This window comes from Gigantopelta aegis, chromosome 7 (assembly GCF_016097555.1).
Source record: "Gigantopelta aegis isolate Gae_Host chromosome 7, Gae_host_genome, whole genome shotgun sequence".
Lineage (NCBI taxonomy): Eukaryota > Metazoa > Mollusca > Gastropoda > Neomphalida > Peltospiridae > Gigantopelta > Gigantopelta aegis.
Window position 1 is genome coordinate 33610363 of NC_054705.1, and position 13708 is coordinate 33624070.

The 13708-nt window shown below is 36.7% G+C and overlaps 1 protein-coding gene across 1 annotated transcript in view; it reads left to right on the plus strand.

Moving 5' to 3' along the window:
- The first annotated feature begins 10889 nt into the window (after window positions 1-10889).
- The window catches only part of LOC121376756, a 78512-nt gene continuing 75693 nt past the window's right edge, over window positions 10890-13708 (plus strand). Inside the window, exon 1 of the mRNA XM_041504525.1 lies at window positions 10890-12073. The gene's annotated coding sequence lies outside the window, so the exon portion shown is untranslated. The remainder of the gene's footprint in view (window positions 12074-13708) is intronic.

Consider the following 13708-nt stretch of genomic DNA (forward strand, 5'->3'; position numbering starts at 1 on the left):
AAACATTTGCAAACATATTTTGACTGGTGGTTCCTGAAATGGTCATTCAGTTTAATGTGTAGCGTAAAAATCTGTCTTCCAAGACAAGCGTTAGCGACATACCGCTGGCTAAACTCACTCCTGTAAAAAAACCTGTCCCATCTGTGCAGGCGAAAAACAGACTAAGCAGTAAACCAGAACCCAAGTTCAGCTAGCAAACGCTTTGCTAACGTTCACGAAGTATTTGATTGGTTCCCAATGTGACCATTTGGTTTACCGTGAAGCGCATAATCCATCTAGCGTTTGCCAATACTAATAGTACTGCGACGGGTCAGTCGTCAGTTTTACAGCGTGTGGCAATAGTAAAATAGTAAATTATTTTTTTTAACTTCGCGGAAAATCGTAATTCCGTTTCACAATGGGAATTCCGTCCATTTTCCGCGATCGCGGAAACTCACTGGGTCTAGTGTGCTCATGAATCAAAACAAAATATATTTTTAAAACAAAGGCAATGAGCAGTAATGGACGTTGTATTCGTGGGAAATTAACCAATAGAAACCGAGCTATACATTCAGAAAAGAATCAAGAAAACAAAATATGTCTGAGCAACTGTGGCAGAAATAGACGTCGGAAATGAGGGTAGTAAACGTTGCATGCGACGCGCAATGCCTTCTTTTGCAACCACTGCATTAACTGATCTAAAATATCATAAAAAGTTTTAAAATCCACGAAAATAACACTTACCGATTCAGATAGGAACTTTATTTTATGTATTTATAAAAAAATTAAATTAATTTATATGAGTAAAAATGATAAAACTTGTACCCACTCAACGTGTTTTTTTTTGTCAAAAATTAATCCAGTAGTCTAAAGGTTAAACAAATGTTGTTTTCTGGTTGCAGATGCAGACAATCAGAGCGCGGGCACCACTCACAACGTTGCCAACCCCAGCATTGCTCCGAGCATCGGCGACGCATCTCTGGCTATGACCAACAGTCTGAGTGCCAGCGGAAGCCACATGGACTGGGTGGGGGTCCTACGTGACGAGAACAAGCGCGACTCCGCCAGTAACCGTGCCATTGCCAGTTCAAATCTCAACGGCAGCCTCTGTGGCAGTACATACGCCGCAGTTGCTGGATATCAAAACAAGTGAGTGTGTGTCTGGTGGGTGGGGGTGGAGGGTGGGGATAGAGCAGTCCATGTTGCAGCAGTAGGTTCTTGTCTCATATTGTGGGGAGGGGGAGGGGTTTGGGATCGATCCCTGTCAGTGGGCCCATTGTGCTATTTATCGTTCCAGCCAGTGTATCATAACTGGTGTATCAAAGGCCGTGGTATGTGCTATCCTGTCTGGAATGGTGCATATAAGAGATCATTTGCTACTGATAAAAAAAATTATCTGGTGTCCTCTCAAAGACTATGTAAAAAAATACCAAATGTTTGACATCCAACAGCTGATGATTAATGAATCAATGTGCTCTAGTGGTATCAGTAAAAATACCAAATGTTTGACATCCAACAGCTGATGATTAATAAATGGACATATGGTTAAGAACCACACAGATATTGAGGTAGGAAACCCACTGTCACCACTTCATGGACTACTCTTCGATTAGCAGCAAATGATCTTTCATATTGTTGTGGCCGCGTCCCAAGGACATCAACAATCTCCAGAGAATATAAATAACATCCACAGATGACAAAGCCGTAAAGTGTTTCAGTTTTCAGAATTATAAATTTATTTAAAAGTTATGAGTAAATGAAAATAAAATTAATGTTCACAGGTAAGTTTCCAATATATAGATAGATCTCTTCCTTTCAGCTCTAATTATATTAAACCAGTGAGGCCTATCTCCAATAATTGTAAACAGCTTGCAGTTGCTTATAAATACTGCTTCCATAAAACAAGTTAATTAAATAGAGATGGTAAGTTAATAAAATTTGACTTTAAAAATATACGTTAAAGTTATTCCAGTGTCAATTTAAATGTATGCAATGTAATAAAGTCGGAAAGTTGGACAAGGGGACATGTCTTTAATGTTTGCTTGTCAAACCGCGAACGAGTGAGAGAACAACCCTCGACGTCCATTGACATCAGCCTTTTATACTTTTTCTTAAGTACCACGTGACGTCATAACAGCCAGTCAGAAATTACGTCACACTAGGAAGAGATCTACCGTTACAAAATAAATATCATTTCATTTAATAATTACGTTATGCACACAATTGCTCAATAAATAAAGTAATTGCTTTTTGGTCCAGCTTCCGTTTGCAGTTTACAGTTTGTAAATGGACACTCTAGATCCTGAGAAACTCCAGCTTTTATAAATACGTCAGTTCAGCCCATAGCAAAAGCATTACAAACTTGAAATAATTAATACTGGAAATTTCTAAAGTGCATAGACATAAAACTAACATTTCTTAATTGCTTTTTTAGTCTAAAATTAGCGTAAAACAATTTCACAGAAAAAGCCTTTGGAATATTTATAAAAACAACATTATTGACCACGCACAGAAACACGTTATTGTGCATTGCAAATACATTGAGAATTCAGGCTAATAATACAAACAAATTCTAATGTGCATAAACATGAGACTATCACTACACAATTGCTTTTTTTGGTCTAATTTCAATATAAAATAGTTTTAATGAAAAAGCCTTTGGGGATATTATAAAAACAACATTATTTACCTGGCACCGAAACGAGCTATTGTGCATTGCAAATACATTGGGAATTCAAGCTAATAATACAAACAAATTCTAATGTGCATAAACATGAGACTATCACTACACAATTGCTTTTTTGGTCTAATTTCAATATAAAATAGTTTTAATGGAAAAGCCTTTGGGAATATTATAAAAACAGCATTTTTATACTGTTGTTTACAAACAGTGTGTACTGATATATCAGACCTTAGCAACCAGTATGCAGGCCTTCTAGAATACGGTGGCCCGATGCCCGAGGCCAGTGTTTTTTGGATTCGGGCCAGTAAAAGTTATTTTGTACAATCCCAATGGCAAGTGGTAAAAAAAAAAGGCTACGTCCTACGATCATACAAAAACAAAATAAACATCTACATACTGAGTATGTGTAAACAGGTTCTCAGCAAACAAGGATATAGTTCCTAAAAGCACTAATATTACAGTAATCAGTTGTACAGTTATTATCTCACTTAATTAATAAAATTATATGCCATAATATACAAACAATATTAGGATACGTTCAACTAAGAAAATAGCTAATCGATCGTACAAGTTTCAGAGGAAAATAAACTTTACTGAAGGGCAACTTCGCTCTCGACAGCCATGTCAAAACAGTCGATGAACCGGAAATTTATCCCACGTTTATTTATGAGCCCATCAGATGTTTTTAGTGTGTAAGTACAGACACTTTGCAATTACGGAAATATTTACATCAGTAATATTAATGTCATCGTTGTGTCATAGCTATTATATGCACAGGAATTTGGGAATTAAATAAAGTCGAAGACCGCAAGACCAAAACACGGACATCATGCAAGCATTAAATTAACACATTTAGCGATTGTAATATACTAATATCCCACAAATAAATTACGTCAACTATTTACAAACATAGTTTCATACACTATAAACATATATTATGAAATACAACTAAATGTATATCGCACTGAGCATCCAAACAATCACTAATAACAATGGTAATGCAATTTCGTTTTTGTCTATATTGCGCGACACGACAAACTGCACTAGTAGGAATTTCATTAAACAATAACTATAATAAATGGCATAGTTCCAGACATTACAGAATACAAGCAAATATGCAGATAATTACTACTAAGTGTAAAAATAAATATTCTGTTTTGTCCATATTAAAATTACTTGAGAAAAGTCCATGTCACAGCACACATTTTAGAAAATTGTTGGGACAGCCATGTCAATATGCACCGTCCCATAGACAGGATAGCACATACCATAGCCTTTGATGTACAAGTCGTGGTGCACTGGCTGGAGCGAGAAATAGCGCAATGGGCCCACTGACGGGAATCGATCCCAAACCGACTGCGCATCAAGCGAGCGCTTTAAAACTGAGCTAAATGTACGCCTCACCCTGTAAACATGTTGTTGGAGTACATTTTGACCAATATTAACAATGAACAAAGATTCAAGCTTTGTAAAATCAAAAACAAATATATCTTGTTGTATAAAGAAAAATACGTAAAATATCAACTTGTACTTAATTGTTGAGGTTTTTTTTGGAATATATTTGTACTGGGTGTATATTTTTCGTCAATTAGCACTTGTGGTTGCATTTTTAGCACTTGTGGTTCCAGTTAAAGTCCTTAAACAAATATTCCTTTCCTTTTGTTAATTCATTTGTTTGTTCTGGGCCCATTGGGCTATTTCTCGCTCCAACCAGTGCCCCACGACTGGTACATCAAAGGACGTGGTGTGTGCTATCCTGTCTATGGGATGGTGCATATAAAAGATCCCTTGCTGCTAATCGAAAAGAGTAGCCTATGATCCGTGTCCTAAAGTGACGATTGTTCCACAAGGGGTACTGCTGTCTCAATCCTCAGTTTCGAGTAAGTCAGGCTGTTGAAACGGGTGAAATATTTTACATTGAAAACATAGATCCCAGTTTAATATCCACATCAGAAGGATGTCCAGGGCTAAACATTCGTGCGAATCTCCGAATCCGATTCGCGCAAGCAAACATTTTTTAATTAAATTGAATAATCAGTGAGTAAAAAATTACCGAATTAATAAATAAAAAAAATAAAAAAATAGTCTTGTTATCAAGCTTCAGTTTAATCTGGCTTCAAAAGCATAGCATACATTCGAATCTGTGCATGTTCGAAACATAGTGGTTTATCGAGACTAGTCTGGCCTGGAGCCAAGCGGTGGTTGGCCCATTTCTATGAACCAAATTGCCAATGAAGAAACCCGAAAGGAACATGTTTGTGCAGTTCTTACATAATAACAATAGACAGTAATTAAGTGTTCCCAAATTTAGTAATACATCAAACATTTAAATGTTAGTTTGCTGATACTATCTTCCTAACCTTGAATTACCTGCTCTTTTTAATCAATACATTTTTTTGTCTGTTGTGGAGATTTGCGTCAGTAATATCCATCCAAACATTGAACCAATACGCAAAATACATACATGTAGGCAAAAATATCCCATGCACTGTTTATGAATAAGCAATCTTCCAAAAGTAATGGGCTGCGTTCAGCCAGACCGAGCAAAAAAGCGTCTGACAGACTGGTTTGTGCGGTTCAGGGTAAACCAAATGGCCACATTGGAAACCAAATAGTTTGCGAACGTTAGCGAAACGTTTGCTGCCTGAAGTTGGGACTTGTGAGACACCTTAACAAAACCACTGACTGTAAAGAAAAAATGGAACCAACAACTAAACAAAACTGTTACTGACAAATTGGTTATTCTTTCCAGTAAATAATAAGGTTTTTGTTTTAATCCATATACAGTTAGTAGCATATGACACAGAATTCTATATACTAACACTGTTGATAAAGTTCTCTGAAAATTTTTAGAATCGGAGGATTCCCTTGGATTGCTTCCATGGGAATCCACCTGGATTCTCCTAAAAAAAGCAGAATGTTTAGCCCTGATGTCTGCCAGAAGGAAGGAGAGAATGGTTTATTTAACGATGCACTCAACACATTTTATTTACGGTTATATAGTGTCGGACATATGGTTACGGACCACACAGATATTGAGGGAAAAGAAATGGTTTATTTAATGACATACTCAAAACATTTTATTTAGGGTTATATGGTGTCGGATATATGGTTAAGAACCACACAGATACTGAGGTAAGAAACCTCTGCTGTCGCCACTTCATGGACTACTCTTCGATTGTTGACAAGCAAAAACTCTTGCCAAAAACCACTTTTTGAACTCAAAATTCCAAGCTATTTTCCACTTAAAAACAACAAACAAAAGCTAGCATGCTGTAAAATAAAGTGTTTCCTGTTAAAAAAACAAACATTTCCAGTGAGTGTCCTGTGCAAAATGGCGGGAAATATGATTTGGGGAATGCACTGTATACAGTGTATTGTTACATAATGAAAATATATCTGTATTCTTATTGGTTAAAAACCAGTAACATGACCTTCCGTAAATAATGATATTGCCCTGAGACAGCCCCACCGGTCCATCAAAAGTGATATTGCCCTGACCAATGAAAATAAAGATAAGACAAAATTCTATCCAATTAATGAGTAAGTAATGTAATGCAACGTCAACTGCTACAAACTTGTGACAAAATGCTTTGCTGTACTTCAACAAAAAGATAACATCTTTAGTCATACTAAGTTTAATTCCGCAAATACGACAAAAACAAGGTCAGTAATCGTCAAATTGTGTATGGAATATCTCACATAATCTAAAAACGTACATGATTCATTAACATTAAAATGCAGTTGGAATCGACACTGTCAGGATTTTATGTTACAAATAAAAAAATGCATTTAGAGGTAATCGGTAACTGTTCAGTATTAAATGTATGTTCAAATTTATCACATTTTGTGTTTTATTTTGCTATTCATATGATTTTGATACTGTTATGATGGTTATAATGTCTCAAATTTGATTTTTTGTCTTGGTAATGTTTCAACTGTTTTATTTCTGCATTCCTCTGTGTGTCATACAACGTCATAGGATTATGTGACGTCACTAAATCCCATCAGTTTTAATGCATTGTGGGAAATTATAAGCGATGGTATATTTCGATTCTGATAAATAAAGCAGGAATGTATGAGTCTTATGGATGACATTATAAATATAACAATTATTGACCACATTTCAGGCAATATCATGTTTTATGGACCGAAGAAATTGATATTGACCAAGGCCAACAGCCGAGGTCAATATCAATTTCTTCGGTCAATAAAACATGATATTGCCCTCAATGACGGTCAATAATTGATAACAGTATGTCGACTGGCATGACTTCGGGTGAGATATCTCGCCTGCAGTAGTCAGAAGGTTAAATAAACCATTTCCTTCCTTCATTTGTTTGTTCATTCGTTCTTTTCAGTTAATGACTCATTTTCATTCATTTAATCATTCATTCATTTAGGTATCAAGTTCCGGCTGGTGTCCCATCGAACATCTCATTGATCTCGCGAGATAGCTTCAGCACTGAGTTGGCCAACGTTAGCATAACTCAACACTTGGGATCCGTGTCCTACAGTGACAATTGTTCCACAAGGGGTACTGCTGGCTCAATCCTCAGTTTCGAGTAAATCAGGCTGTTGAAACGGGTGAACTATTTTACATTGAAAGCATAGAAAGTAATGTTTGTTTTATTTATCTTATCATCGGCTATTGGACGTCAAACATATGGTCATTCTGACACTGTTTTTTAGAGGAAAACCCGCTGTTGCCACATAGGTTACTCTTTTATGACAGGCAGCAAGGGATCTTTTTATTTGCGCTTCCCACAGGCAGGATAGCACAAACCATGGCCTTTGTTGAACCAGTTATGGATCATTGGTCGGTGCAAGTGGTTTACACCTACCCATTGAGCCTTGCGGAGAACTCACTCAGGGTTTGGAGTCGGTAGATATCTGGATTAAAAATCCCATGCTTCGACTGGGATCCAAATCCAGTACCAACCAGGCTAACCACGATGCCATCGAGGCCGGTTTGAAAACATAGATCCCAGTTTAATATCCACATCAGAAGTATGTCTGTCAGAAGGTACGAAGGAAGGAAGGAAATGGTTTATTTAACGACGCACTCAACACATTTTATTTACGGTTATATGGCTTCAGACATATGGTTAAGGACCACACAGATATTGAGGAAAAAGAAATTTTTATTTAACGACACACTCAAAACATTTTATTTACAGTTATATGGCATCAGACATATGGTTAAGAACCACACAGATATTGAGGTAGGAAACCCGCTGTCGCTACTTCGACTACTCTTCGATTAGCAGGAAAGGATCTTTTATATGCACCGTCCTATAGACAGGATAGCACATACCACAGCCTTTGATATACAAGTCATGGTGCACTGCCTGGAACGAGAAATAGTGCAATGGGCCCATTGACGGGAATCCATCTCAAACTGACTGCGCATCAAGCGAGCGCTTTACCACTGAGCTATGCCTCACCCTGTAAACATGTTATTGGAGTAAATTTTGACCATTATTAACAATGAACAAAGATTCAAGCTTTGTAAAATCAAAAACAAATATATCTTGTTGTATAAAGAAAAATACGTAAAATATCAACTTGTAGTTAACTGTTGGGGTTTTTTGGAGTATATTTGTACTGGGTGTATATTTTTCGTCAATTAGCACTTGTGTTTGCATTTTTAGCACTTGTGGTTCCAGTTAAAGTCCTTAAACAAATATTCCTTTCCTTTTATTAATTCATTTGTTTGTTCTGGGCCCATTGGGCTATTTCTCACTCCAGCCAGTGCACCACGACTGGTACATAAAAGGCTGTGGTTTGTGCTATCCTGTCTATGGGATAGTGCATATAAAAGATCCCTTGCTGCTAATCAAACAGAGTAGCCTATGAAGTGGCGACAGCAGGTTTCCTCCCTTAATATCTGTGTGGTCCTTGACCATATGCCCGATGCCATATAACTAAATAAAATGTGTTCAGTGCGTCGTTAAATAAATCATTTCCTTCCTTCATTCGTTTGTTCATTTGTTCATTTCAGTTAATGACTCATTTTCATTCATTTAATCATTCATTCATTTAGGCATGATTCAGGCTGATGTGTCGACAACAAACGTCTCCTTGCACGTGCGAGATAGCTTCAGCAATGAGTCGGCCAACACTAGCCTGAGTGAACGCTCGACAACTGTTTCCTATGGCGACAACTGTAGCACAAGGGCTCTTGCTGGATCAATCCTTAGTGTCAAGTAAGTCAGGCTGTTGAAACGGGTGAAATATTTTTACATTGAAAACATAGATCCCAGTTTAATATCCACATCAGAAGTATGTCTGCCAGAAGGTACGAAGGAAGGAGGAAATGGTTTATTTAACGACGCACTCAACACATTTTATTTACGGTTATATGGTGTCGGACATATGGTTAAGAACCACACAGGTATTGAGTGAGAATAAATGTTCTATTTAACGACGCACTCCAGACATTATATTTACGGTTATATGGCACCGGACATATGGTTAAGAACCACACAAATAGAGAGAGAGGAAACCTGCTGTTGCCACTTGCAGGGCTCGCCCTGGATCAAGAATAACAGTAGCCAAAATATTAGCCAAATGGAATTTTTATTAGCCATATTGAAAATGTTTGAGCCCAAATTGTTTTACACAGTACTGTAGAGTATTTATATATGAATGTGAAAATGCATCTTATTCAGCTAATTGTGTACAAACTGGAATAAATCTGAATAGCAAAACCGTATTACCTGATCAAAATCAATGACAGCAATGGGGATGGGGGCAGTTAATATATTACTTTGATTTTTTAGCACCCCGAACAATTTCATAACTTGCGCCATGTTGTTGCTGTTGATTTCAGTGTCATGTTAAATGTTTGTTGTGATTTCTGCATGTAAATACCTAGGCTAAGAATGCTGACTTCACAGTATTACAACTATTCCATTTATATATATTATTTTATTCAGTGTATGTTTAACTGCATTTTGTATAAATACTGCATGTTCATTTCCCGCGATCTCGATCTGCATGCGTGCTCTCAACCATGGGTACCAAATTAACAAAGACAAAGGAAATAAATGAAACTGCAGTTAGGTATTCATTGATGCGAACAACTATTGGTGTTTTTTTTACAAATTTACATCAAGTTCAAATTTTTTAACATTAGACAGTGAACACTCGACAACTCTTTCCTATGACAACAACTGCAGCACAAGGGCTATCTCAATCCTCAGATTCGAGTAAGTCAGGCTGTTGAAATGGGTGAAATATTTTTACATTGAAAACATAGATCCCAGTTTAATATCCACATCAGAAGGATGTCTACCAGAAGGTACGAAGGAAGGAAAGAATGCACTCAACACATTTTATTTACGGTTATATAGCGTCGGACATATGGTTAAGGACCACACAGATATTGAGGGAAAAGAAATGTTTTATTTAATGACATACTCAAAACATGTTATTTACGGTTATATAGTGTCAGACATATGGTTAAGAACCACACAGATACAGAGAGAGAAAACCCGCTGTTGCCACTTGCAGGGCTCGCCCTGGATCAAAAATGCCAGTAGCCAAAATATTAGCCAAATGGAAATTTTATTAGCCATATTGAAAATGTTTTAGCCCAAATTGTTTTACACAGTACTGTAGAGTATTTATATATGTATATAAAAATGCATCTTTTTAGCTAATTGTGTACAAACTGGAATAAATCTGAATAGCAAAACCGTATTACCTGATCAAAATCAAAGACAGCGATGGGGATAGGGGCAGTTAATATATTACTTTGATTTTTCAGCTTCCCCAACAATTTGATAACTTGTGCCATGTTGTTGCTGTTGATTTCAGCGTCATGTTAAATGTTTGTTGTGATTTCTGCATGTAAATACCTAGGCTAAGAATGCTGACTTCACAGTATTACAACTATTCCATTTATATATATATATATATAAAACGTTAATAAACTTAAAATTTACGGTCTTTTTAAAATCCAGCTTACTTAGTAAATGTCACCTCACAGTCTTACAAATTGATATCTAACATTATCTAATAAATATCATGATTATTGTAAACTAATTTTATTCAGTGTATGTTTAACTGCAATTTGTATAAATAATGCATGTTCATTTCCCGCGATCGCGATCTGAATGCGTGGTCTCAACCATGGGTACGAAATTAACCAAGATAAAGGAAATAAATGAAACTGCAGTTAGGTATTCATTGATGCGAACAACTATTGTTTTTTTTTTTACAAATTTACATCAAGTTCTAGTTTTTTTATTGTGTTAAGTTTTGCAAGTTATCAGCATTATAACAATAAAATACAATATTATGTACAATAGTGTGGAACAATGGTGGAGAATGACTTCCATAAATTCATACACATATACCGACAAAAACAAAATTCATTCACATATACCGACAAAAACAATCTATATCTATATATAAACAATCAGCAATATGGGTCACACAAATATACATATATTAAGTTGTTTGTAGTAATAGCATATCCTTCATTTTGTTCGCCTGTAGTAAGTAAGTATTTGCCAAGGTTATTTATCTACTAATCTCAAGATTTATTTGTGTAATCGTATTCTTTGATGTCTTTTGACACGTGGGTCACAGCTGACTCTGAAGCTTGACCAGGGTTCGTACGGAGTCTGGAAAACCTTGAAAAATATGGAATTTTGAAAATCCATTTTCCAGACCTGGAAAAATACCTTTTTTTGCGACTTAGTTTGGAAAAAGTATGGAAATTCGTGTTTAGGACTCACGTAGAAAATTTTGGTTGCGTGAAACCGGCGGAATCTGATAACGTTTTCTAATCTTGCCAGTAACGTACATTTGGGAAATCGAGACTAACAATTGCCGACATTTACCAAAGACTTGAAGTATGTGCTTGCACAATGCATGTTACAAAAAGATTGTCCATTTTGTCTGATTTTCCGAAAATATGGGGAGATGTATTTACTGAGTAACGTAAGTCTTGAAAAATATTTTTTTGTCTTGAAAAAAAGTCTGGAAAAGGTCTGGAATTTGTTTGTTTCCAAGGTGTATGAACCCTGCTAGAAGTATATTAGCGCAGAGAGCTGTCCTCAGTTCAGCCAATGAATGTTGTTCCTAACATTCGCGAACTGTGACGAGAAATAGTGCAATGGGCCCACTGACGGGGATTGATCCCAGACTGACCCTGCATCGAGCAAGTGCTGTACCACTGAGTTACATCCCACCCCTATAAAATACAGTGTCCCAATTTCAGAAGATTTCGGGGCGCATATTATTGAAGCTATCTTAGTGATAAATACCAAATCGTGAAAACCATCGTAAGCTGTGACGTCACTATGGCATGTGCTGTAATGACGTCATAGCTTACGATGGTTTTACGATATCGTAGCTTCAAAAATATGGGCCCAGACCCATAACCACCTAGTAGAGGTACGTATGATCCGTTTTGTTATTATTACATACCCTCAAATTATTATTTTCTGGTGGAAAGCATGATCAGGGTTTTCGTTTCCTTTCAAAGTATGAGGCTTTTAGAGAACGGTAAGTTGCTATATCTACAGAGCATAGTAATAATGTAATTGTAAGCAAGAAGGGGGCGAAATGTAGCCCAGTGGTAAAGCGCTCGCTAATCATTCATTACATATTATCTTTTATTTACGTAATTTATGTACGATAAATTATATCTAACGGCTGCTCATACAGTATAGGTGTTAATAAAAGTAATATTGTTTTAATTTTCTCTTTTTCGTGGATCTAGTTTTGGGCTGGGGTGTCGTTACACATTCATCCATTCATTCATTCTTCTGTCTCCTTTTTTTTTTTTTTTTAAACAGAGAAGATGGAAAGCAACAGGCCATCGTGCTGCAAGACTGTATGATCGTGGGCCCTGTCCGACACAGTCATAAACAGTGTGAGCTGCACTTCAGTGCACTCGGACTGCTTGAGCTGAAACTTTACCATGATTTTGTTTATTATTGCCACTAGTGTTGGTGCTACACCAAACAGCCACAAAGTTTCTTTAAATTAATTTTAATAATAATAATAATGATCATATTACTAATTACATTATGGCTCTGCTACACCAAATACCCAAAGTGAATCCATATACAGTTACTTAGTCGTTTGGCTGGTGTGTGTGTGGGGGGTGGGGGGGGGGGGATGTTCATAAAATGTCACAAAAGGTCATAATAATTGGAAAAACTTAGAATTGTTTTGTATTACACGAATATACTTCAATAGATAATATTATTGCCTTAGTTCTTTAATGGAAGTCATGTCTGTGTCTTTTATGACATTTGATCACGCTTGATGTTTAGATTTATCATATTAATTGTGATAAAGCGATGACATCTGAATATCAAGTGTGGTCACATGTCATTACATGCTAATCAAACATTCTCTTTTGTCAATTCTGTCAGTATTATTAATATTTCTAACATGACTTAGTTCATGGTTTGTACCATCGTATATACCAGTCTGTGTCTTTTATGACATTTGAGAGAGCTGTCCTCAGTTCAGCCAATGAACGTTGTTCCTAACATTCGCGAACTGTGACGAGAAATAGTGCAATGGGCCCACTGACAGGGATTGATCCCAGACTGACCGTGCATCGAGCAAGCGCTGTACCACTGAGTTACATCCCATCCCTATGAAATACAGTGTCCCAATTTCAGAAGCTTTCGGGGTGCATATTTTTGAAGCTATCTTGGTGATAAATACCAAATCGTGAAAACCATCGTAAGCTGTGACGTCACTATGGTGTGTGCTGTAGTGACGTCATAGCTTACGACGGTTTTACGATATCGTAGCTTCAAAAATATGGGCCCAGACCCATAACCACCTAGTAGAGGTACGTATGATCCGTTTTGTTATTATTACATACCCTCAAATTATTATTTTCTGGTGGAAAGCGTGATCAGGGTTTCCGTTTTCTTTCAAAGTAGGAGGCTTTTAGAGAACGATAAGTTACTATATCTACAGAGCATAGTAATAATGTAATTGTAAGCAAGAAGGGGGCAAAATGTAGTCCAGTGGTAAAGCGCTCGCTAATCATTCATTACATAT